The sequence below is a fragment of the Entelurus aequoreus genome, linkage group LG18 (assembly GCF_033978785.1).
Source record: "Entelurus aequoreus isolate RoL-2023_Sb linkage group LG18, RoL_Eaeq_v1.1, whole genome shotgun sequence".
NCBI lineage: Eukaryota > Metazoa > Chordata > Actinopteri > Syngnathiformes > Syngnathidae > Entelurus > Entelurus aequoreus.
The window spans coordinates 6,216,886-6,229,757 of record NC_084748.1 but is presented as its reverse complement, the minus strand read 5'-3'; the positions used below and the strand labels follow the sequence as shown (position 1 = coordinate 6,229,757).

Here is a 12,872-nt window from a genome sequence, read left to right as displayed (position 1 = left end):
TTTTGACGGAGAAATAATAGAGGGTTCTTTTTACGAAGCCGAACTCCAAAAAGTAAAAGAGAGCGAGAACAAGCTCTACCACGTGGAAGAAATTTTAAAACGACGGACGGTTAATGGCAAAAAACAAGTTCTAGTGCGCTGGAAAAACTGGCCCGAAAAATTCAACAGTTGGGTGGACGCTGACCACCTTACAAATGTATAAAACAATCTGATGCCATGATGAGACTCCCAGTCGTGAGGACAAAAGATCAACGAGCATTATGGATCATTCCTACGAGGGTTTTTACCTCACCTTACCTTCAAATGCCAGCCTCAATGTGTTTAAAAAAAACAAAAGTTCCCATTACCAGATAGATTTAACTCAACATATAGATTTAGCAGGGTCATGGGAGGTGGGGTTAACAGAGATTTCATACCCTCACTCATGGTATAATGTTCGTAGCGGGGTGTTTTATGAATGGATGAAGATACCCCCACCTGAGCCCAACTCTTCTAAGGATTCTAGCAAGAGCCCTGTATTTAACTCACAAGTTTTTCATTCTCATACTTTATACAAAGAAGCGGATGAAAATTCTAACAGGCGTCCCGTAAACATCCCTCAAGATGGGGTAGTTTTACCCCTTCGGGCGCGCGAGACCTCTAAAACCGGGCACACCTTTAAACGAAGGGAAGGAGGGGTACACCCCGCACAAGATGATGCCACATCAGAAGACGACTCGCAAGTTTTTCATTTTCCTACCTTAAACACAGAAGCGGATGAGGATTCTAACACGGGTCCCGTAAACATCCCTCAAGATGGGGTAGTTTTTTGTCAAGAAATGAGAGGAGGGTGTTATGAGACCGTTAAACGATTCATAAATGAGCTGAATGAATCTTTACAAAAAATTGACCCTGATGTGAGGATAGCCTTTGACGACGTTAAAAAACGAATCTCCTATCAATCAGGGGGTCAAACTATTTTTTGTTTTCCCCCTCCCCTGGCTTACATTATGGGAGTGGAACCAGGAAAGTGGATCAAGTTTGACCGAGGGTCGGCCCCCTATCCGATGGATATAAATGCTGGTTTCAACCATCTTTACTGTTACACTGACGTGGTGCGTCCTCAGATAGTAGGCGACGTTTATGCACCTCTCTTGAGAATCGTGAGTGTACAAGGAGCTTATGGAGACGTTGTCACCAAGTATTTTAACCCTGTCTACTATTTACCCGTCTCGAAAAATCACATTGAAAACATACGGGTGGAGATTAAATCTGATCAGAACAAATACGTCGACTTTACCTTTGGCAAGACTATTGTGAAGCTCCACTTTAGACCCGTCAGAAAGTAAAAACAACAACATTGAAAATGAGTCAACCCATGCACAACCCTCTACGTTTAGTGGGTTATTATGAAAGCCAAGTGGGGGGTTCCCTCCCCGGTTTCGCAGGTTCGCCTGTGATGTACGGGCGTGGGATAGGCTCTGTGTTTTCAAGGTTGTTTCGTTTTGTTTCGCCTCTGGTGAAAAGAGGTTTCGCCTTGGCCAAACCTCATCTTAAAACAGCGGCAAAAAATATCGCTTCCGACGTATTCAGTCAAGCCGTTGGAAAAACGGGTCGAGGAGTACAAGATGGATCGGGGGGAATAATGGTCCTGGCTAGACAACCCCGAAAGAGACCCCCAGGGCGACGTGTCTCGAGGGTTAATAAAAAACGTAGACGCCTAGGGAAAAAAAAATCAGTCGGCGAAAGACTTACAAAGAGAAGGACCACTGACACCTCGCACGATATATTTTAAAAAAAGATGGCTCTTTTACATCAAAATTCATCCGAATGCACGATGGCTGAACTGGATTTATTTTCAGCTCCTATGACTCAAATGTCTATCGAAGATAAAACCTACACAGAAGTACGACCATTATCTGCCATATCAGATGGAGGACCTATCGAATTTTTTATCCCGGGAGAAGGTGAAAAGTACTTGGATCTGAATGACACATTACTTTACCTGCGGGTTAAAATTACCCGCGCCGATGGAACAAATATCCCCAACGACGCAAACGTGGGTCTCATCAATTATCCTCTAAACACCATCTTTAGCCAATGCGACATTATGCTCGGGGATAGACTGATTTCTCAATCCAGCGCCACTCACCCCTACAGAGCAATAATTGAAACGCTACTAAACTATTCTGAAGCTACCCTCAGAAGTCAATTTTCTGCTGGTTTATTTTACAAAGACACCGCCGCCTCTATAGACTCTATAGCAGGGGTAAATGGACCCAACAAAGGACTTAACATTAGAAGCGGTTACACGGTCGAATCTAAAGAAGTTCACCTGCTGGGACCGCTTCATGCCGACATTTTTTTCAGCGAGAGACTCCTTCTCAACTCGGTGGATGTGAAAATCAAACTCACGCGCGCCAGTGACGCCTTTTGTCTCATGGGAGCTGTGGACAGTACTTTTTGTCTAAAAGTGCTGGGCGCTTCTCTCTTTACAAAAAAGGTCACCGTTTCTCCGGCCGTGCGATTGGGGCACGCCTCAGCCTTACTCAAAGGAAACGCGCTCTACCCTTTGTCAAGGGTCAGCGTAAAAACGTACTCTATCCCTGAAAATTCCAGAGTATGTACCCAAGAAAATTTGTTTTTGGGGACGATGCCTAAATACGTTGTTTTGGGCATGGTGAATCACGAAGCTTTCACAGGAAGAAGGGATCTCTCCCCCTTTAATTTTCAGCATTTTAATGCAGAATACATCACTCTCTGTCAAGCAGGAAAACAAATTCCCTCCAAAGCTTTTCAACCTCAATTTAACCAGGGGGCTTCAGTTAGAGAGTTTTACAACATTTTTAGTGCTACAGGGAGGCATCTGAAAGATTTACCTCTATGCATAAACAGACAAGATTTTGAGCGGGGGTATTCGTTGTTCGTGTTTAATCTTAATCCGGGAGAGGACAGCGACGCATTGTCCAGGGTTTCAAACGGAACTTTAAGACTGGAAATGAGATTCAGAGTGCCCTTACCCAACACGGTCACTCTTGTGGTTTACGCCTGCTACGACTCTATTTTGGAAATTGATTCTAAACGACAAGTGCTGGTGGATTATTATTGATGTTGGAAATGAATAACCATCAATTGGAGAAGCTTTTGCAACAAGTGTTGGGGGATGTTTTTTGTGGTGTATGGGCCTCTGACCAACTCATCTCGCTGACTCACTCCTTCACCCCACCCTCCTACTTTATCGTCAACACTCACGAAGGACATCGGCCGGGGGAGCACTGGTTATCGATGACTCTGGAAGAAGATGGGACCGCCACTTTTTTTGATTCTTATGGATTTTCTCCCAATTTCGACTACTATCCACGGAGCATCTTGAGCTTTTTGGAAAATCGGTCTGATCGGATATTGTACCATGACCTCCAGCTTCAACACCCTTTGTCCGTAGTGTGTGGTCAACACTGCGTTTATTATCTGTACCATCGATTTTGTGGACTGTCTTTTAAACAAGTTTTGTCTTTATACGATGATGATGTAGTAAAAAATGATCTTGAAGCATATACCCTGGTTAAAAAATTGCAACGATGTACTTGCTTAAATAAGAATAATAGTAGGAGCTGCAACGTACAAACCGTCTGTTGTTTAGAAACTTTTTTGAATCGTTGAAATGAAAATGCTGTACACAATGCGTTTGATGAATAAAAACATTTTATTAAAACAAAAGTTTATGTCACATCATTCAAGGTTTAACCAACGCGGGGATAATGTCACTTTTTTACTTTTTCTTTTCCTCTCAGGGGTTAGAAATGTTTCATTTTCCAAACCAACCCGTTTCTCTTCTTCATTCCATGCCGGTTCAAACTCCACACCCGCTTTTAGACGTCTGTATTGATCTTGTGCTCCTGGGTTATGAATGGTTGAGACAGGGACGTTTAGCTCCGACAACGCTGTTAAAAATGTTTTCCATCCCTCGGGTGGACGGTTTTGTGGTCTTTTGGTCCGTTGCATTAGGTGTTTTAGTAAATCGATCATATGAGATCCTTGCACCGGTGTTCCGCTTTGAACAAACTCTCCTTTGGCGGTCCACCCCTTATCATTCTCGGATAATTTTTTCATAATGTACTCGGCATTGCTACGATCGCGATGGGGGAGGTTTTTTATAACTTGGGCCATCGTGACATCCTCCGGCTCTCCGGTTGTGTTCCTTGGTTTATCCAGCGTTTTATCATCAGGGAAGTTCCACGGGTCATCCTTTGAATCCTTGTGTAAAGTCACAGTCATCTTTTTTTCCTCACGCTGGCCCTGCTTTACCAAACTAAGATATCTTTGCATTAAGGTGTCGTACATTTTTATTTTTTCATGAGGATTCATTCCATGTTCGTTTAAGACGGTTTTCATTTTAGCGTCCAGATCATCCTCTGCCGAGTGTCTGATGCTCTGCTCAGTTCGAGTCAAACGATTTAATTGGTGGGGAGATAGGAGAAACATTTTTTGAGCCTTTTTCATCTTTAACCTTTTCCACTCAATCCTCCGATAAGACTTCCTATAAACGGTATGATTGTAGAGAGCAAGGGTAAAAGAAAACCGCCCGACTGTTTCATTAGAGTCTGACGTTTGCGTTTTAGTCCGGTCCTTTTATCAGCCAGCAGTCTGATGATTTTCTTTTGTTTTTTAAGTTTAGCAAATTGCGATGGAGATAAGGGAACATTACCCTTTAAAATGTTTAAAGCAATTTCACACAGCGTCCTAATAAAGTCTGGAGACCCGTAACTCAAAATGTCTCGACGTTTTTGAGGCGATGCATGGTACAGAGCTTTTAACATAGGACCATTCCTTTTTACACGCTTTGACATTTTTGAAATTATGTTTTTGGCACGTACACAACAGGCCACTGATGCGGAAGCAAGCCCGACCTTAGTCTGTATTGATCTGGGCAAAAAGGTGTCAGGTCAACCAGTAAATACCCATGCTCGTCCAAAGTAGCGTCCGCAAAACTTTCCAAGAAAAAACTTTTTTGTGAGGGAAACATTTGCTGAGCCAACACGTTAATCTGCAATCTGTCCCTCGGGTTCTTAAACAGTATCATATAATTACAGTTTAAGCTAATTGTGCGTGAAAATTTACCTTGATGAAAAACATTCTGGGTCAGCATCATAACGCTCATATTTCGATGATGTCTGTACTGAGTGAAAATTTTAACCACTTCAGGATGATTGGAAGCTTCAAAAATAACATCGTCCAAAATAACCAAATGAGTCTGATCGTACGGAAACAAGTTTTCATCTTCAAAAGAATCAGGCAATCCTTTAACAAATTTTATTTTTTTATTCATCTTTTTTAGTTCAGCATAGATGGGCTGGAAGGAAGTATAAATCCACACAATGTTATCGGGTACAGAATTCATGACATGTTCACAATTTTCCAATATACGTTTTACAAAAAAAGTCTTTCCACAACCGCTAGGCCCTACAATCAAGCATGAAAAAGGTGTATAAAATCTAGGCTCAAAGTCTACTTGTTCCATTTTTTCAATATTTTTTCTAATACCCAAATGGCAACGTTTTTCCGTTAGAAAAGAGACGTCTCTTGTCGTACACCACTCTAAACTTCTTTTCAAATGAAGTGTTTTTTAAAAGGAAGCCCCTTTTATCGCGAACAATTTGTTGATGTGGCGTGTATATCTCACCCGTTTCCTCTCCCTGTAGATAACCCTCCACCAAATCTTTGACACTGTCAAAGTTGACCCTCTCGCAACACTCACGGGTTTGAGTGATTCCCTTGGCACGCAGCACAGTTTTTTTACCCTGAAGGGTTTGGTAGGCATAACTCTTTGGACCGGCAGAGGCAAATTCTTGAATGCTGTCGCCCCCCCAACTCATCCGTCAACTCCCCTAAATACGAACCCGTCTCCAGAGAAGCTTCCCCCTCATTTACCGTGTAGATTAAACTATCGGTGTCTGTGTAAAGAACTCTCTCTTGCAGCCTCTCTAGGTACCCGTACATTTTTAAGCGTGCGTAAGCGGTGGTAAAAGCGGCGATAAATACATTATTTGTGCTACCGGGAAGCACCACGCTGTTTTTGCCATATCTCCACTGTACCATAGCAATCTTATCGCTGAGAAAGGAGAAATATTCAACCTTATATTTTCCTGAAAATACAAAGTCGAAAAATTCAGCACTTTTTTTCACCAAGGTGGTCTGAGTTCTATTGTGTCTCTCCGCAAACTTTCCCCAAAGACTGTTTAAAAAGAGTTTTGACATTTGTCTCTTGGCAGGGTTGAGCTCGATTTTTTTAGCATCCAGCAGTATTCCCTGATTTTCATGATATTCACGAATGTACTTTTCCCTGCCTTCTGCATCGATGACTTCTTTAGGATACCCAGAAGCTTCTTGCTTCCCCTTTAGAAAAGTTTGAACGTAACCCGTAAAGACGCTACGGCTCTGCTTTTCAAAGTGCCACACCTCCATAATCTTTTTACCAGCACTTTTCTCGTCATTTTTACCTTTCAATGTTTTCTTAAACCTTAAAAAAGAACTACATGTCTTCAGCTCCTCACTGAGCTTGTTCCATCATTAAACTCCTAAAACTGAAATACATTTGTATTTTATATTCGTTTTTACTTTACCTTTTTCAAAAATCAATATACTCCGTAAATTATAGTTTTCTCCTCTTAATTTAAATAACCTAAAAATACAAGCTAAAAGGCTAATGTTCTTTACACAAAACATAATTTCCATTGTTTTTAAAAACACAATATTTAAACATTTTTAACACCTTAAAACTTATAAATAACAGATTGGTATGTTCATAGTAGCACACTTTGTGTATTATTCTAACGACCCCTTTTTTAAAGTTTAATTAATGGGTCCATGTTTGTTTTATAAACATTTCCCCAAACTTCAACACAATATGTTAAATATAAAAAATAAAACAATAATATAACATATGCAAAATACTCGCCACTTTAACACTCGCACCCAAAAACAAACCCCCACCTCCTAAGTACGACCCCGCCTACTTCTAAGAGCGCCAAATTCATTTTGCAAAAAGACAGTCTAGTGTGAACATCTCCTACAGCCGCTTAAAAAACATGCAAAAAGCAAAGAAAAACTTACCGCAGATAGGTGTAGGACTTTCGTCGTCTTTTTCGATGATGTTGTCCTCGAGCAAGTCTTCGGTGTGGAGAGTATTTTGTGGGAAAAACCCCTCTTCTTTCACCGCGAGCAAGCCTTCAGCCTCCGCTGGAACGTCATTGGTGAGTAGCTCTTCAATGGCGGGACATTCGGCGTCTTTTTTTTGACAATGTTGTCCCGGCACAATTCTTCAATGATGGCACTCTTTTGTAGTAAAAAAGCTTCCTCGTCTTCATCCTCTTTTGCAACCAGTTCTTCAATGTCAAAACACTTTTTGGCGGGAGACCCGTTAAAGGCGTCCAACGCGCCAGAGGCGTAAAAGAAACATCTGTAAGTAAATGTATATATATATATATATATATTGTATGTTTTTTCTTGTAAAATAAAAATCGTACCTACCAAATTGTGATTGTGAAAAAGCAATCACTTTAGATTCTTCCCACAAGCCCTCTATAAAACAAAATAATGAATACGCATAATATTAAACAACACCCTGTGAGTCATTTTCCAACTTTGTAAGATCAAACGGACATAGTTTTTTTTCAGTTTAAATATCTACTGCTCGCTAGTGTTACCGTATCTGAGTTATTATACAAAAATATATTTCAATCGTCCTGCAACTTTACTGGGGCGTTTTGGACATGTCAGCACCCCCGGACTCACGATGCCTGCGGCTGGACTTGTTGGAGTGGTACCCGGGTGTAATTTTTAGACATTTTGGGGACTTTTGACCACTTTTCCAACTTTTCTGCCCCCGCTCCTCCTGCAACTTTGTTGGGGTTCGCGAGGCCTGCGGTGGGTCTTGTGGGACTAAATAACGGGTGTAATTTTAAAACATTTTGGAAACTTTTGACCACAATACAAACCCTTTATTAAGTAAAAAATATTAAAAATCAGTAATTTGGTAACATTACAAACAGCAGACCTTTTAGTGTCTAGAGAAATAACATCTGGTTTTTGTCAACAAATTCTCCCGCCTTAAATCTGTCTCTACCACTCTCATTAGACATAGTTTTGTCAGCAAAAAAGCACCTGTCTCTACCTATCTCTTCGAGCATGGTTTTGTCAATAAAAACCAGCTGCCAACAATAAACCGCATACCAACCAATTTGCTGTGTTTGTGTGTGTGTGTGTGTGTGTGTGTGTGTGTGTGATTTCAGCCCGCCAAAAACAAAAAAATAAAAACTATCAATAAAGATGGTAACTTTGCTTAAAATATTTATTCATACCCTAATTGTGCTGTTTCTTACGCGTGTATTTTTTAAACATGTTCATGACTTTTGCTGTGTATGTCTTCTCACTGCTGCTGTGCTGCTGTGAAAGTCCCAAAAGGGTGTTCTTACCCCTCCAAACTCTCTCTCTCTGTTTATAATGCATATTTTCTGCTAGATTTACTCTCTATTTAATCCAAAGAAAAAAACTAACCATCAATAGTAAATTTTTACCATCGGTCTCCAAACTACGGCCCTACCCCAAACGCGGTACGCCGACGTCCAAAATCCGGCCCCCTATTTTTTGAGATATTTTAGATTTTTCTGGACATATTGGGCATCCATAGACTCACGAGGTCAGCGGCGAGACTTATGGTAATGGTATCAGTGTCATTTTTAAACATTTTCATGACTTTTGACTACTTTTCCAACAAATTAGTCAAAAAATGAGGGGCTTATTGTTTTCAAAGGGGAGGAGCCCCGTAAAAAGTTTCGACCAATCAGACTAGTAGAAAGATTGTTTTCAAATACTATTGGTTGATGTATTGGCAGGGGAGGTCCTTTCGTACTCCGTCGGGGGTGTGGTCTCAAAAGACAACCTTCTTTTCGTCGTCAGTACGCATTTCCAATTTCGGCTGCTTCGAAACAAGACGTCTATCTTCTCCTTCATTTCTCCCATACACTCTCGCCATGCCGCTATAGGAACCACCACCACCGGAGTAAACACCCCGCATTCAGAGTTAAAAGACTCCAAAGAAAAGACGTCTGGTTCGGTCGACTGAGGCTGATAGGATCCGTTGATTTTAGGAGCACGGAGACTGGCACGGAAAACCCAACGACCTGAGGCCAAAAAATCCTACTTTTCCGAGTAGCGTCGTGGTAAGTTTTATCATTTTTATAAATTGAAACTGGCGTTTCGCTAATCATGCCTACTGAAACAACAGCTTTCTCCATCTTTTCCATTTTCTCTTAATGCTCGTACTAACAAAGACTTACCATTCACATATACCAGTGTATGTGTGTGTGTGTACGTACATGTGTTAATACTCAAAAAGTCGTAAATCGCATTTTGACATAAAGTGTCTCCCCCCTTAGCCCCACCTTCCTCTGACCTCCCCTTCACCCCACCCCTCCTCTTACAGGGCCATCAATCACATTTTGACATAAGGTGTCTCCCCCTCAGCCCCGCCTCCTTCTGACCTCCCCTTCACCCCACCCCTCCTCTTACAGGGCCATCAATCACATTTTGACATAAGGTGTATTCCCCCCCTCAGCCCCGCCTCCTTCTGACCTCCCCTTCACCCCACCCCCCTGTGACCTTTTGACCTTAAGGTCGTAAATCTTTTTTTGACATAAGGTAACCCCTTCTCCTCTCTACCATGTAATATCGGAAATTATCGGTATCGTTTTTTTTGTATCGGTTTCGTTTTTTATTTTTTTATTTGTTATTTTTTATTAAATCAACATAAAAAACACAAGATACACTTACAATTAGTGCACCAACCCAAAAAACCTCCCTCCTCCATTCACACTCATTCACACAAAAGGGTTGTTTCTTTCTGTTATTAATATTCTGGTTCCTACATTATATATCAATATATATCAATACAGTCTGCAAGGGATACAGTCCGTAAGCACACATGATTGTGGGTGCTGCTGGTCCACTAATAGTACTAACCTTTAACAGTTAATTTTACTCCTTTTCATTCATTACTAGTTTTTATGTAAATGTTTTTATATTGTTTTACTTTCTTTTTTATTCAAGAAAATGTTTTTAATTTATTTATCTTATTTTATTTTATTATTTTTTAAAAAAAAGGACCTTATCTTCACCATACCTGGTTGTCCAAATTAGGCATAATCATGTGTTAATTCCACGACTGTCAGTATCGGTTGATATCGGTATCGGTTGATATCGGTATCAGTAATTAAAGAATTGGACAATATCGGAATATCGGATATCGGCAAAAAGGCATTATCGGACATCCCTAATACAAAGTATTTAAATGGTTGGAATCTGCGCTTTTGCATGATATTTTTGTGGCTGGTGTTGTCCTGATACCAATATTATTTCGATACTTTTCTAAATAAAGGGGACCAGAACAAATTGCATTATTGGCTTTATTTTAACAAAAAATCTTAGGGTGTGGCAGACCGGTACTTTTCAGAACCGAATATGCTTCATTAGTATCGCGGTACTATACTAATACCGGTATACCGTACAACAGGGGTGTCCAAACTTTTTCTACTGAGGGCCGCACACGGTCAAATTAAAGCATGTGGGGGCCCTTTTGATATTTTTCATTTTCAAACCATAACAAAATATATGGATTTTTTATTTATTTTACCTTTAGGGGTCCCGGGGACCATAAAGGGTCTGAGTAATTAAAATGTTAAAAATAAGTCAGATTATAATTTTTTTTAAATTATTCAACAATTACAGTACATCTTTATATCAACTTCAAGTTGATATAAAGTAATACAAAATTAAAATTAATATATTTTATGGCTTTTCTGTCAAAAAGAACTTTGTTTTTTTTATAGTAAAACTGAAATATGCAGTATTAATCTTTAATTTAGTCATTAGAGCCCTAAAAGATTAATAATGCAGGACACCATTGATTTTAATTCTTTAATATTTTTGAGTAATCACAGTGAAAAGATGAATAAAATACCACTAAATATATTTGGGATCCAAAAGGTGCCCCACTCATAAAGTGATACATTTTTATTAGGTTTTTCTTTTACTTTCAACACTTAAGTTACGAGATCAACTTCAGATATATCTGTCCATTTTATGCTGGAGCTATTATTTTGTTTGTTTTATGCGCATTTGTCAAAGAAAACTTTGATGTTTTTGTATGGCAACTACACAATATATGCAATATTTACCACATAAAACATTTTAAAGTGAAATATTTGAAGTCATTGGAGCCCTGAAAATAATTCATTATAACATGGATTTTTTGTCATTATTTTTTTTTTTTGAGCAATGGCAAAAAAAGAAAAACAAAGAAAGACAAAAGAAAAAAAAAACAGCCTGCATGGCAGCTTTTGTGTCAACATTGCAACTTTTTCTCGTTAGATTTCACCTCATTGCACTTTTTGTAATGTTCTTTTTTATTTTTACAATAGTATTTCCAGAATGTGTGGCGGGCCGGTAAACAATTAGCTGCGGGCCGCAAATGGCCCCCGGGCCGCACTTTGGACACCCCTGCCGTACAACCCTACTAGTTACCATGGTAATCTACGCCACAGCAGGTCAGACGAGGCACCAAGCAGTGTGGGTGGGGAGCGTTTCCACAGAGTGTTTCCAGAGAGGCCAGCCTGAAATGATTTTTACAAGAAAGTTCTAAAGCTTAGTGAAGTATCAGATATTTCAGATTGTAGGTGTTTTTTGTTTATTTACCCTCCGCGTTCATATTAATTTTTTTTCTTTCCATAAGGAAATACAATCATGTGTGCTTACGGACTGTATCCCTGCAGACTATATTGATCTATATTGATATATAATATATATATTGTGTTTTTTATGTTGATTTAATTAAAAAAATAAATAAAATTAAATAAAATTAAAAAAAAAAAAAAAAAAATTCTTGTGCGGCCCGGTACCAATCGGCCCGGTGGTTGGGGACCACTGCACTAGGCCACTGAGTGTCCGCCCCATACTTGCCAACCCTCCCGTTTTTCCCGGGAAACTCCCGAATTTCAGTGCCCCTCCCGAAAATCTCTCGGGGCAACCATTCTCCCGAATTTCTCCCGATTTCCACCCGGACAACAATATTGGGGGCGTGGCTAAAAGGCACTGCCTTTGGCGTCCTCTACAACCTGTCGTCACGTCCGCTTTTCCTCCATACAAACAGTGTGCCGGCCCAGTCACATAATATATGCGGCTTTTATACACAAATAAGTGAATGCCAGGGATACTTGGTCAACAGCCATACAGGTCACACCGAGGGTGGCCGTATAATCAACTTTAACACTGTTACAAACATGCGCCACACCGTGAACCCACACCAAGCAAGAATGGCAAACGCATTTCGGGAGAACATCCGCACCGTAACACAACATAAACACAACAGAACAAATACCCGGAACCCATTGCAGCACTAACTCTTCCGGGACGCTACAATATACACCCCAGCTACCACCAAACCCGGCACCGCCCAACCCCGCCCACCTCAACCCCGCCGCTGCCCCCATCTCCCGAATTCGGACGTCTCAAGGTGGGCAAGTATGGTCCGCCCTGAGTTCAAACCCCGGCCGAGTCATACTAAAGACTATATAAAAATGGGACCCATTACCTCCCTGCTTGGCACTCAGCATCAAGGGTAGGAATTGGGGGTTAAATCACCAAAAATGATTCCCGAGCGCGGCCACTGCTGCTGCTCACTGCTCCCCTCACCTCCCAGGGCGTGAAGAAGGGGATGGGTCAAATGCAGAGGACACATTTCACCACACCTAGTGTGTGTGTGACAATCATTACTACTTTAACTTTCATTTTTGCCAAAGGTTTGTAGTTTTGGTTTTCTTTGTTGTTACTGTCTCTGTCCT

General features: G+C 40.6%; 1 protein-coding gene and 1 long non-coding RNA gene across 2 annotated transcripts in view; both read left to right on the top strand.

Moving 5' to 3' along the window:
- The window catches only part of LOC133633739 (B-cell receptor CD22-like), a 37,133-nt gene that overhangs the window by 10,690 nt on the left and 13,571 nt on the right, over positions 1 to 12,872 (top strand). The window lies entirely within an intron of this gene.
- On the top strand, positions 7,042 to 9,544 carry LOC133633746 (uncharacterized). Its single transcript, XR_009821833.1, has 3 exons — positions 7,042 to 7,229; positions 7,360 to 7,437; positions 9,021 to 9,544. It is a non-coding gene; the product is annotated as an uncharacterized LOC133633746 (long non-coding RNA).